Source organism: Leptonychotes weddellii, unplaced genomic scaffold (assembly GCF_054177405.1).
Source record: "Leptonychotes weddellii isolate Sample4059 unplaced genomic scaffold, ASM5417740v2 HiC_scaffold_6056, whole genome shotgun sequence".
Lineage (NCBI taxonomy): Eukaryota > Metazoa > Chordata > Mammalia > Carnivora > Phocidae > Leptonychotes > Leptonychotes weddellii.
This window is the reverse complement of record NW_028029067.1, coordinates 1-7790: the sequence shown is the minus strand read 5'-3', so window position 1 is coordinate 7790 and position 7790 is coordinate 1. Positions and strand designations below refer to the sequence as shown.

The 7790-nt window shown below is 35.9% G+C and overlaps 1 pseudogene; it reads right to left on the bottom strand.

Annotated features, from left to right (window-relative positions):
• Window positions 1-323: 323 nt before the first annotated feature.
• On the bottom strand, window positions 324-1015 carry LOC102726339 (high mobility group protein B1 pseudogene; annotated as a pseudogene).
• Window positions 1016-7790: the final 6775 nt, after the last annotated feature.

Sequence of the window (7790 nt, the reverse complement as noted above, 5' to 3'; positions counted from 1 at the left end):
TTCAGCTCAGGTCATGATCCTGGAGTCCCGGGATCGAGTCCCGCATCGGGCTCCCTGCTGTCAGCAGGGAGTCTGCTTCTCCCTCTGACCCACCCCCTCTCATGTACTCCCTCTCTCTCATTCTCTCTCTCAAATAAATAGATAAAATCTTTAAAAAAAAAAAAAAAAAAGAAAACACCAGGACAGGGCTATCTAATGACATATTCGGTAGTGTGTTAACTATACAAAAAAAAAAAAAGACACTGTACAGTTTAAAAACAAATCTTATGCAGCTTTACATTTTAATTTTTTTTCTTTAAAAGGAGTGACTTGTGTACGGGGGGTTAAATGCTTTATAGTCAAGGAAAAAATAACTGCGCTAGAACCAACTTATTCATCGTCATCATCTTCATCTTCATCTTCATCTTCTTCATCTTCTTCCTCTTCCTTCTTTCTCTTGCTCTTTTCAGTCTTGACAACTCCCTTTTTTGTCACATCGTCTTTCCTTTAGCTCTGTATGCAGCAGTATCCTTTTCATATTTTTCCTTGAGCTTAGCAGCGTTCTTTTCATAAAGCTGCTTGTCATCTGCAACAGTGTTATTCTACATCTCTCCCAGTTTCTTTGCAACATCACCAACGGATAGGCCAAGATGTTCTCCTTTGATTTTTGGGTGATACTCAGAACAAAACAAAAGAAAGGCTGAAGGAGGCCTCTTGGGTGCATTGGGATCCTTGAACCTCTTTTTTGTTTCCCCTTTAGGGGAGATATAAGTTTTCATTTCTCTTTCACAACTGGCCTTGTCTGCCTTTGCCATGTCTTCAAATTTTCCTTTCTTTTTAACAGACATGGTCTTTCTGAGCACTTCTTAGAAAACTTAGAAGTTGACTGTAGCATCTGGGTGCTTCTTCTTGTGCTCCTCTTGGCAAGTTTGCACAAAGAATGCATATGATGACATTTTGCCTCTCGGCTTCTTAGGATCTCCTTTGCCCATGTTTAATTATTTTCCTCAGCAAGGCACAGGGTTGCCCAGTGCCCATCTGGTTCTCACTTGCCCCGGTGCTGTCTCTATGGAGCTCAATGTACTTCAATCTACTTATTTATTTTTGAGAGAGAGAGAGAGAAAGTACGACTGCAAGGGGGAGGGGCAGAAGGAGAGGGAGAGAGAGGCTATCAAGCAGAGTCCCTACTGAGGGCAGAACCTGACTTGGGGCTCGATTTCACGACCCCGAGATTATGACCTGAGTCAAAATCAAGAGTCAGAAACTTAACCGAGTGAGCCACCCAGGAGCCCCCCACACAATTTTTAGAAGACTGACCATGTAAATTATCTTTGTAGGTAGCAAACTAAGATTTCTTCTTAACTGGAGTTGAATTTTCTAAGACTAACACTTGCTGGGGCCTGTTTACTTTTAACAAATTACTTTCCAGAAAGTAGAAACCAATATTCCAGAATTATGTGGCCATTGCATCATGTGTCTAAATTTACAGTTTATGAAATAGGGACCTGGGGAGTCTCAGCTCAAGGAGGAATAGTACAAATACTAGCATCAAGGCCTACCAGTCCAAAGCTCTTCCTTTCTACTGTGTGCTAGTGCTTCCATTCTCTACTATCATATCTTTTTGTTTATTCAGAGGATGGCTTCCTCATGGTCTTTGATTTGATTGAGAACCACAGTACTGGCAAGCCAAATTCACTAAGTTGTTTTCTCCTGTAGTACATATAACAAAGCAGAATGTTTAAATGAACCATCTTACCAATCTCTTTAAAACCTCTGGTGTCAGAAATACTATTTCAAGCTTGTTTCATTCAAGATGTGTTAAATTCAAAGAGAAGTGTGTAAGATCACAGGATGGGGTTAAGACACCCTAAAGGGATATGCACTGATTTTTCTTCAGTTCACATGGAGAGTAATACCAGTTATCCTGACTTGAATAAAAATAACACTGTAATTAATGAAAAGAAGTATTTGCTTGGGACCTAGAATTGACTATGATCTCCATCTTGTGAGTGTTTGATTTGTCAGACTTTAAAGCAAAAATGTGTACAAAGGGACACCTGGGTGGCTCAGTCGGTTAAGCGTCTGCCTTCAGCTCAGGTCATGGTCCTAGGATCCTGGGATTGAGTCCTGCATTGGGCTAAGTGCTCAGCGGGGAGCCTGCTTCTCCCTCTGCCTGTTTCTCCCTCTGCCTGCCACTCCCCCTGCTTTTGCTCTCTTTCTCTTTCTGACAAATAAATAAATAAAATCTTAAGGAAAAAATGTGTTACAAAAAGTAAAGTGCCTAAGTTTAAGAGTAGAATAAAAATTTCATCTTATATTTGTATTGTGCTATACAGTTTTTAAAAGCAATTCCAAAAGTCTTTTTTATATTTTTGGAACCTCATAACAGCCGTGTGAGATAGGCAGCACAGGTGTGTTTTTTATAGGCAATGCAAGTTTTGTTGTTGTTGTTTAAAGATAGTACAGCTAAAACCCAGGGAACACTGAACCAATTTGGTAGTAAGTGGCTGTAACAGGACTAGGATCTAAGTCCTCTCACTTGTGATTTAGTATGCTTTCTAATATTATTTATATTTCTTAATTAAAGTAAATAATCTCCATTATCAATGTTTTCATGTTCCAACTACAGATCTATAGAAAACTGCATTAATAGGAATGGTACGTAAAACTCTATAATTCAAAACTGAATGTAGATGACCTATTAAGTAGAAGCTACAACTTTTTGAAAGATTTATTTATTTATTTATTTGAGAGAGAGAGAGAGCATGTACTTATGAGCAGGGGGAGGGGCAGAGGGAGAGGAAGAGAGAGAGAATCTCAAGCAAACTTCCCAATGTGAGGCTCCATCTCATGACCCTGAAATTATGACCTGAGCCTAAATCAAGAGTCAAATGCTTAACTGACTGAGCCACCAAGGTGCCCCAGAAGCTATAAATTTTATCGAAGAGCTATCATATATATATTCCTTTTTATGGGACCCAAAATGCCAAGTAATCTTGAATAATTGTTATAAGTTTTGCCATGTGAGATCCAACATATACAGAGATTTGGGTCATTAGAGTGAAGTTGATTTTGAAAATGAAAGGAGAGAGAAATGAGAGAGAGTTTTAATAACCCATGGTGCAGCAAAAACTGTCAGGAATGACTTATCAGTTTTATCCAGGAAAGTCAAAAAGAAGACAACATGTGGAAATCAAAGTAAACAAGCCCACAGATCCTCTACTCTCATTTAAGAATACCCACTTGAGATTCAGCAATAATTATCTAGAGATTCTGCTCCTTATATGTTAGCGGTTTAGTTGATTTAAAAGAAAAGGTGCTACTCTTCTTGGGTTTTTAGGGAACCAGTGAAAATTAAATATTTTTGTGCCAGGTACCAGGGAATTGAACTATAACATGGGAGTTATAGCCCCTGGTATAAATAAGGAAGTGAGAAGTAGACTTTGAGCTATTATTGTTAGAAAGGCATATATAAATATGATACAGAGCACAAGATTTAAAAAACAAAGAGTTCACTTTGGGCTCAGTAAATAAGATCAATGACAAGAAAAAGGGAAAATTCACCTCCTATGTGCTCTCATAGCATAATGGATTCTCCCGTTACCTCTTCATACTTAATCCTCTTATTTGTCTGCCATTCCGAACAGACTGGAAAATCTGTGAGGTCATGAAACATGTCCATATTGTTCTCTGCTTTATCCTTAATGCCTTGTATGGTGCCAGACATATCGTAAGATTTCAAACATACCTGCTAATGGAAAGTAGGGAGGAAAAAAGGAAGAGAGACAGGACAGAGGGTTGGAAAAGGGGAGGAAAGAATGGATGGTGAGAGAGACCTAGAAGAGAAACAAATTCACCTGAGACTGGTATTGTTATACTTAATTGCATTTATACAATATATCTGCTTAAATGTTTACTCTTCTTGATTGGAATGTAGACCAAACAGCATTAAAATATTATGCCATGTACTTTTCTGCATGTATGATTCAATAAAGAGTAAAAATGTACCTTTGAAAAAAATCCTATAAAATATATTTAAATTACAGACTCATAGGGGGCACTATTTTTTTAAATGAATTTTCCCTGCAGTAACTTTAAACTTCAAGTTTTTTCCTATAATAATATGTTAATGCCTGCTCTAAGAATATGCCACCAGTTCCCTATAGACATTCCATTCTATATTCAGAAATAAGCTTAACATTCCAAAATATGAAGCCAGTTCTGCTCTTCTATCTGCCAATGACTATGGAGAACTTGATAGGCTCTTTCACTTTTTCTCCCTCATGTGCCTCAGATGCACTGAGACTTAAATGAAAATCATGCACTTATCTATTTCTCTTTGTCTCTGTTTATAGTTCTATTGGTAAGGTTGTTTTCATCTATCAGATAGTTCACAACTTTTACTTTGGAACTGAGAAGCTGCTTGTGTATATAAAATATGAGGTCAAAAGCAAAGTTTTGAGTAAGTAGCTAGGGCTTTGAAATTATTGCAACACCCAGCAGAACTAGGAAGTCAAGACATGTTGGTTTCCCAGTTCCTTGGTCAAAGAAAAACATTGATTTGACTTATAGGGAGCTAAGCTGAAGAATATTGGAAGTGATTATTTTTCCTCCTTCTGTGATATTGAAATTAAAATGTGCTCATTTCCAGAAGCCACTTCATATAACTCATGTTAAGTTATCATACCAAATTCCAACACTTACTCAGATTCTTTCACTAGTCCTTTTAAGGCTAGTTTCCTCATGGGATTTAATAATTGTGTTTTAAAAATCACCAGCTATAAATACAGTTAGCTTCATGAGTATATTCAAACTTTAAGCATTTAAAAATAGTTGTTACAGAACATCATATTTTTAAAAAGATTTTATTTATTTATTTGAGTGAGCAAGGTGGAGGGAAGAAAATGAGCAGGGGGGTGGGCAAAGGGAGAAGCACATTCCCTGCTGAGCAGGGAGCCTGATGCGGGCTCCATCCCAGGACCCTGAGATCATGACCTGAGCCAAAGATAGCCACTCAACCAACTGAGCTACCCAGGTGCTCCCAGAATATCATATTTTAAAGTTATGTTTAGCTATTTTTGGAAAATACCAAACATATGCAAAAGTAGAGGGAATAGTGTTCCAGTCACCTAAACCCCCAAAACTTCAATAGCCCTCTTGGTTCATCTATACTTCCACTCATTCCACTCCTTTTTGCCCTGGGATCATCAAAACTTTAAATAAAGTGTGTTCAACTACTTTAAAATTATATTTTCCCAAAGATGAGTATTTAAAACCATGGTAACAAAATGTATAATGTGACAAATTACATGTACCTATACCTTAGATGAATATTAAGGTGATTACATTGCAGCAATAAGTTATAGACTTTAATGTAGCATTTGTTACAATATGATAAAATTAACATATAGAAATATTACATATAGAAATTCACAAGCAAGTATATATGAAATATTTACATCTTCTATAGTTCTGTTTTTAGATCTCAACTTTTTCTTTAAGGTCAACTGATTCTCAATGTCTGCTTTTGATGTAAAAATAATTATTAAGCCTTTCAAGATCATGCCTTTTAAAATATATTAAATAGCTTATCCAAAGACATGGACATGGTCAAAAACAGAAACATAATTGGTATTAAAGAGCTTCAAAACTCAAATACTCTAGTCAGACCACTGTAATAGTTCTCTTGTCATTACAGTTATCAGGAAAGGTGCCTGATGACTTTCTGTTTTGATATTCCAAGGACTAAATTATTATTATTTACTCTATAGACATATCAGGTGGGAATGCTTTTTTTTTTTAGCAATATCTCAATTATTTGGAAATAAGAGGGAGAAAATATGAGAAAGTTTTAAAAAAACAATATTTGTAGAAGCCAATTATAGAAGAAGAAAAACAATATTATTTCATTATACAGTTATGTTAAAGCACTTTAGCAAAATTCACTGGGTACATAGTATATTTTATTTAGGTTCTATGATAAATAGTCTAGAAAGATTAAGTAAGAGGTACTTTTTGTGTAGTTAATGACAGATAAGCTTTGTTCCCAAAGAAAGAACAGTTTAAAAGCACATGGTATATTTAAGGCCAATGAGAAGACTTTATCTCTACAATCTTTTATTGGAAATCATTGTGAAGATTTCTTCATAATGGCATTAACTGCTAAGCACATATGTACACTGCCCTAAAATGGAAGTAAATCTTTTTGTTCGAGTTATTTTTCAAAGTATTAGTAACATGTATTTATTTATAATTCATTTACAAACTGCAAGAAGGCACTGTAGCTAAAGTATTACATAAATTTATATTGACCACTTTGCTACTTAAAAAGCAAAATTAAATATCTTTTATAAAAATAGATTTGGAAGTACAGTAAAAATATGCAAAGGAAATTGAGAGTGCTGCTTAGTAAAATGCTCCAGTTTAAAATAAGTTCTATAGGAACATTATCAACAATAGCCAAATTATGGAAAGAGCCCAAATGCTCATCGACTGATGAATGGATAAAGAAGAGGTGGTATATATGTGTGTGTGTGTGTATATATATATATATATATATATATATATATAATAGAATATTACTTAACCATAGAAAAGAATGAGATCTTGCCACTTGCAATGACATGGATGGAGCTAGAAAGTATTATTCTAAGCAAAATAAATCAGTCAGAAACACAAATACAGTATGATTTCACTCATATGTGGAATTTAAGAAACAAAACAAATGGTCATGGGGAAAAAAAAGAGAGAAGCAAACCAAGAAATAGACTCTTAACTATAGAGAACAAACGGATAGTTACCAGAGGGGTGGTAAGTGGGGGGAAGGGTTAAATAGATGATGGGCATTAAGGAGGGAACTTGTGATGAGCAGTGGGTGTTGTATGTAAGTGTTGAAACACTAAATTGTACACCCAAAACTAATATTACACAGTATGTTAACTAAGTGGAATATAAATAAAAACTTTAAAAAATAAGTGTTCTAGTTGAGATAGAAATGTAACATCAGGATTTCAGCAAAAGTATAAAGATGGACTTTCTTTCTGAAATCTCTTGATGTACCCTCTCTCCTTATTGCCAACCTTCTGTATCTGCATGCTGCCCTGAGCTCCTTCTATCAGAGAAAAATGCCACTAATGTGATACTGATTTAATGGATTAACTCTCCAGGGACATTTGCATTTTAAAAGGCCACCATAGAAAGGGCCATATTTAACCCAAAGGAGCTCAAGTTTAATACATATTCCTGTCAGTGAAAGATTTACTATAATTTCAGTTTTGTGTTTTTAAAGTATAGGAATTATCATTTTGTGTTCACTTTAGTTTCGCAGGGCCACACACTGTGAGCATCACACTTACATGAGGGTTACAGATCACTGATTTATTTTATTTTATTTTATTATGTTATGTTAGTCACCATACATCATTAGTTTTTGATGTAGTGATCCACGATTCATTGTTTTCATATAACACCCAGTGCTCCATGCAGTACATGCCCTCCTTAATATCCATCACTGGGCTAACCCATCCCCCACCCCCCTCCCCTCTAAAACCCTCAGATTGTTTCTCAGAGTCCATAGTCTCTCATGGTTCATCTCTCCCTCCGATTCCCCCCCTTCATTTTTCCCTTCCTTCCCCTAGTGTCCTCCATGCTATTCCTTATATTCCACGAATAAGTGAAACCATAGGATAATTGACTTTCTCTGCTTGACTTATTTCACTTAGCATAATCTCCTCCAGTCGCATCCATGTTGATGTAAAAGTTGGGTATTCATCTTTTCTGATGGCTGAGTAATATTCCATTGTATATATGGA